The sequence below is a fragment of the Salvelinus fontinalis genome, chromosome 1, assembly GCF_029448725.1.
Source record: "Salvelinus fontinalis isolate EN_2023a chromosome 1, ASM2944872v1, whole genome shotgun sequence".
Taxonomy (NCBI): domain Eukaryota; kingdom Metazoa; phylum Chordata; class Actinopteri; order Salmoniformes; family Salmonidae; genus Salvelinus; species Salvelinus fontinalis.
In genome coordinates, this window is record NC_074665.1 from 89,462,144 (window position 1) to 89,468,294 (window position 6,151).

Genomic DNA, 6,151 nt, shown 5'->3' on the forward strand with positions numbered 1-6,151 from the left:
CACCACAATAGCTGCTCATGCGTAAGGACTGGCTTAAGTGTGACCAATTAGTCACTTGGAGAGGTGGCCTTGTGTAGCATCTTAACAGCTCTGTTCAGGTGAGAGCCAAAGAGATCAGTTTGCCTCTTATGGTCCCTTTGGGCCCTGGTGTGAAGTCTTATAGCAGCTGCCACGTGGCGACCAGGTAGACTACACTAAGAGAGAGACGTACGCAGCTCCCTGTCATCTGATAGGTGAGAGTGTGGAGTACAATAGGCAGTTGGAAGCAGCAGCAAGACACTAACGATACGCGTGTGAACGCTCGCCGCATGGCATAGAAAGGTCAGTGTTCCACTCAACAACCACAGTTGTTTTTTTCTTTTTTTTAGGAGCCCATTCAGTTAACATATCAACGTTCAACAACTGAAGCCTGGCTTGTTCTGTTGTCAACTTGTATCAATTGCACTCTTATTTGCAATGTATATGAGCCAACAGTTGAAATTAGATACTTTCTATCATCTGGGCAAGAAGAGGAATGCCATTTTAGGCATGCTGGTCTAAACCTGGAGAGCAGTAAGAACTTGCTGTGCTTTAGCCTTAATGACCACTAGATGGAAACCAAAAGGTTTTGGTTGAGTCATCTTTGCTCTCTGTCAATATCCCTGGTTGGAATGAAGATGCTGTATAGTGAACAAATACCATATTCAATAGCGTGAAAGATTCTTGCTCTTGAAGGTTTGCACCAGAAGTTGTACCAGTTTGCGCTTTGTATTTAGGAAATAATAATGTTGCTTCGATGTTCGGGAACACAACAAACCAATATTCTGGGAAGAAGATGTGTTCCTAACCAGTGAGACAATATTCTGGGGAGAAGATGTGTTCCTAACCAGTGAGACAATATTCTGGGGAGAAGATGTGTTCCTAACCAGTGAGACAATATTCTGGGGAGAAGATGTGTTCCTAACCAGTGAGACAGTATTCTGGGGAGAAGATGTGTTCCTAACCAGTGAGACAATGTTCTGGGGAGAAGATGTGTTCCTAACCAGTGAGACAATGTTCTGGGGAGAAGATGTGTTCCTAACCAGTGAGACAATGTTCTGGGGAGAAGATGTGTTCCTAACCAGTGAGACAATGTTCTGGGGAGAAGATGTGTTCCTAACCAGTGAGACAATATTCTGGGGAGAAGATGTGTTCCTAACCAGTGAGACAATATTCTGGGGAGAAGATGTGTTCCTAACCAGTGAGACAATATTCTGGGGAGAAGATGTGTTCCTAACCAGTGAGACAATATTCTGGGGAGAAGATGTGTTCCTAACCAGTGAGACTATTCTGGGGAGAAGATGTGTTCCTAACCAGTGAGACAATGTTCTGGGGAGAAGATGTGTTCCTAACCAGTGAGACAATATTTTGGGGAGAAGATGTGTTCCTAACCAGTGAGACAATATTCTGGGGAGAAGATGTGTTCCTAACCAGTGAGACAATATTCTGGGGAGAAGATGTGTTCCTAACCAGTGAGACAATATTCTGGGGAGAAGATGTGTTCCTAACCAGTGAGACTATTCTGGGGAGAAGATGTGTTCCTAACCAGTGAGACAATATTCTGGGGAGAAGATGTGTTCCTAACCAGTGAGACAATATTCTGGGGAGAAGATGTGTTCCTAACCATTGAGACTATTCTGGGGAGAAGATGTGTTCCTAACCAGTGAGACAATGTTTTGGGGAGAAGATGTGTTCCTAACCAGTGAGACAATATTCTGGGGAGAAGATGTGTTCCTAACCAGTGAGACAATATTCTGGGGAGAAGATGTGTTCCTAACCAGTGAGACAATATTCTGGGGGAAATAAATGTTCCTAACCAGTGAGACAATGTTCTGGGGAGAAGATGTGTTCCTAACCAGTGAGACAATGTTCTGGGGAGAAGATGTGTTCCTAACCAGTGAGACAATATTCTGGGGAGAAGATGTGTTCCTAACCAGTGAGACAATATTCTGGGGAGAAGATGTGTTCCTAACCAGTGAGACAATGTTCTGGGGAGAAGATGTGTTCCTAACCAGTGAGACAATATTCTGGGGAGAAGATGTGTTCCTAACCAGTGAGACAATGTTCTGGGGAGAAGATGTGTTCCTAACCAGTGAGACAATATTCTGGGGGAAATAAATGTTCCTAACCAGTTGGTCAATGTTTGGGAGTACAGCAAACCAATATTTTGGGGAGATGTACCTAACCAGTGAGCCAATGTTTGCAACCTTTTTGTTGGGAAATTCGATGGAACCTTTTGGAAATGAGTAATTGTTCCGTTTTTATTCACTGCAGACTTCTTTATTGCTGTCAGATGTCAAAGCGATCTAAATGATCGGGTAAATGATTTTCAGCATAACATGTGAAACTCAGATTTTTTTATTGCAGTCTTTCAGACTGTATTACCCTGGAGTCTCGTTGGCCTACTGAAATAAGGACGTCCAAGGTCTTTATGACCAGGATTTATGGACAGACTCTGGGACACACTTTATAAAGTGGGAGTGAAAGTCCCATCTTTTTTGATAGATTGCCACACTTTTATGTGTTAAAATACTTTTAAACAATGTGTCATGAAATAAAACTGATCCTCTTATAAAGCCAGCAGCAGCTGTCAGAGAGATAACAGCCTGAGCATTGCTGGTTGTGAGAAAGTACCAGGCTGTATCACTCCTCTGGCTTGCATCTTCCTCTTGGGTCAAAGCCAACCCTGGATCACTTGCTACTATGTATTTTGTTTTCCTTTTTTTAACTAGGCAAGTCAGTTAAGAACAGATTCTTATTTACAATGACAGCTTGTGTGAACAGTGGGTAAACTGCCTTGTTCAGGGGCAGAATGACAGATTTTTACCTTGTCAGCTCTGGGGTTTTGAACTAGCAACCTTTCGGTTACTGGCCCAACGCTCTAACCACTAGGCTACCTGCCACCCCATCAATTATTGTATCAATTATTAATCGGGTAAGCTCATGGAAAATACAAACACTTTAGGGCTTTTAAATTAAAAGACCCCTCTGCTGTTTTGACTTGCGGTGGATAGCCAGGCTGTTAAACCAGGTGTAATGGTCCTCTCTTGTTGCCAGGCTGTTAAACCAGGTGTAATGGTCCTCTCTTGTTGCCAGGCTGTTAAACCAGGTGTAATGGTCCTCTCTTGTTGCCAGGCTGTTAAACCAGGTGTAATGGTCCTCTCTTGTTGCCAGGCTGTTAAACCAGGTGTAATGGTCCTCTCTTGTTGCCAGGCTGTTAAACCAGGTGTAATGGTCCTCTCTTGTTGCCAGGCTGTTAAACCAGGTGTAATGGTCCTCTCTTGTTGCCAGGCTGTTAAACCAGGTGTAATGGTCCTCTCTTGTTGCCAGGCTGTTAAACCAGGTGTAATGGTCCTCTCTTGTTGCCAGGCTGTTAAACCAGGTGTAATGGTCCTCTCTTGTTGCCAGGCTGTTAAACCAGGTGTAATGGTCCTCTCTTGTTGCCAGGCTGTTAAACCAGGTGTAATGGTCCTCTCTTGTTGCCAGGCTGTTAAACCAGGTGTAATGGTCCTCTCTTGTTGCCAGGCTGTTAAACCAGGTGTAATGGTCCTCTCTTGTTGCCAGGCTGTTAAACCAGGTGTAATGGTCCTCTCTTGTTGCCAGGCTGTTAAACCAGGTGTAATGGTCCTCTCTTGTTGCCAGGCTGTTAAACCAGGTGTAATGGTCCTCTCTTGTTGCCAGGCTGTTAAACCAGGTGTAATGGTCCTCTCTTGTTGCCAGGCTGTTAAACCAGGTGTAATGGTCCTCTCTTGTTGCCAGGCTGTTAAACCAGGTGTAATGGTCCTCTCTTGTTGCCAGGCTGTTAAACCAGGTGTAATGGTCCTCTCTTGTTGCCAGGCTGTTAAACCAGGTGTAATGGTCCTCTCTTGTTGCCAGGCTGTTAAACCAGGTGTAATGGTCCTCTCTTGTTGCCAGGCTGTTAAACCAGGTGTAATGGTCCTCTCTTGTTGCCAGGCTGTTAAACCAGGTGTAATGGTCCTCTCTTGTTGCCAGGCTGTTAAACCAGGTGTAATGGTCCTCTCTTGTTGCCAGGCTGTTAAACCAGGTGTAATGGTCCTCTCTTGTTGCCAGGCTGTTAAACCAGGCTGAGCGCAGACAGCAGTATGGTTATCGGACCTTCCTCATGCATATTTTACTGCCTCACACCTGTTGCCTCTCCACATCGAGAGTGCCTTCGCCCCGGTGGACGAGCGGCTTAAGTGAGGACTGGCCATACGGTAGGCACCTTTCACCGCCTTTGTCTCACCAGCTTTGAGTGAAGCAGTTAATGAAGGGGTGTCGGTTGAGGTAAAGGGTAAAGAAGGGAGTTTATGAATGGAGGGCGTTTACTGGTTTTGTTCCAGTGAGGTATCTTTAGCCAGGTATATTTTAGCTCCAGAATAAGGCCTAAACTCATGATAAACCACGTAGTGTTTGAAGCGTTGGCGGATCTCCCTCTGCTGTCTCCAATAATCACCCACAGGACCTAGACAGGTTCTCCAGTAGTCACCCACAGAACCTAGACAGGTTCTCCAATAATCACCCACAGGACCTAGACAGGTTCTCCAATAGTCACCCACAGGACCTAGACAGGTTCTCCAGTAGTCACCCACAGGACCTAGACAGGGGTTCTCCAGTAGTCACCCACAGGACCTAGACAGGGGTTCTCCAGTAGTCACCCACAGGACCTAGACAGGGGTTCTCCAGTAGTCACCCACAGGACCTAGACAGGGGTTCTCCAGTAGTCACCCACAGGACCTAGACAGGGGTTCTCCAGTAGTCACCACTCACTGCTTCGACCAACAGCTGGCTACAGCTGCTCTCCGGTTGTGCACCACATGCTTGAGTGAGGTAAGTGACTGGCTGCACAGACAGGTCCAGTAACCCTGCACAGCCAACACTTACAAATAATCTTTGCACAAGCTCCCCCTCAGCAGAGAAGACTGCAGATGTTTTGTTCAGCACTGGTGGCCACTTCACCCCTTTAGTTCTGCAGCCTGTATCAGTTAGTGTGAAATTCACTCCGGTGTCAGTTTAGACCTTATGGACTGAATCCTGGACTTTAGCAGCAGCATGATATAACTGAATACCACCTGTACTGTAATGTCCACTGTTTAATCAAATTTCTTTTTAGTATAAACTATATTCCTCAGTGTGTTAATGCGTGTTAATTTTGGGGCAGCTGTAAAATGGGAGTTGTTTATAGTTAGTATCGGTATAAGCAATAAACACCTTGATGTGCTGTCCGGCCTATCAGTGACGACCTCCCCTTTCGCCTGTTCCTCCACAGTGTGGTAACGAGGGCTGTGATAAGTTCCACTTTGATGTAAACCCTGTTCTCTCTGCTGAGTGTCTGTGCTGCTGCGTTAGGGGTGGGCTGGCAGGCTTCATTTTACAGCTCATTCCAGTTTCTTCGGCCTCTGGAACAGTTTCACAGTCCTGTTTGGAACAGTGGGCCCGCTTTGTCACTGAGCTGCTGAAGCACCTCTGGGACGCCCTGTGATTGAAGACAACATATGGACAATGCCCTCCCTTCCTGTTTCAAGGGAATGTTGTTCGGGCTGGGTGGACTCCTGGGAAAGGGAGTGCTACCTTTGACCTCTGGAATCACTAATTTACCCTGGGCCCAGCGAGAAGATGATGGGGTCTGCAGGAAGGGATGCAGCCAACCAGCTGTCACTAGAAACTCCCAGTGTTTCTGTGGCCATTCTCAGGGAGGAAGACAGGCCCTTCTGAGGGCAGAGCAGAGCAACATGGCCAAAGCGTTTGCCTGACGATCTGTGTTAGCCATTTCTATAGCTGCCTTCTACAATGCGGATTGTAGGCTTTTGGTACAAACTGTGAAGCCATGATGGGGTAGAGATAACAATATGTATGGGTATGCTGTTTTATTGGTGTTTTATGTGAAATGTAGTGCATTTCTCTAGTTTGTTTCATGGCTGTATTTCTATAATTATTTGTGTTGCAGCCAGCTTGAGGTTTGTGTTGCAGCCAGCTTGAGGTTTGTGTTGCAGCCAGCTTGAGGTTTGTGTTGTCCCAAAAGAAAAAAATCTCTTTTGGGATGCATTTCTCTTTCTCTGTCCTCTCTCACTTTACAATCCCCGTTACAGTCCTTGTTACAATCCCTGTTACAGTCCCCCGAATAGGCAGCTGT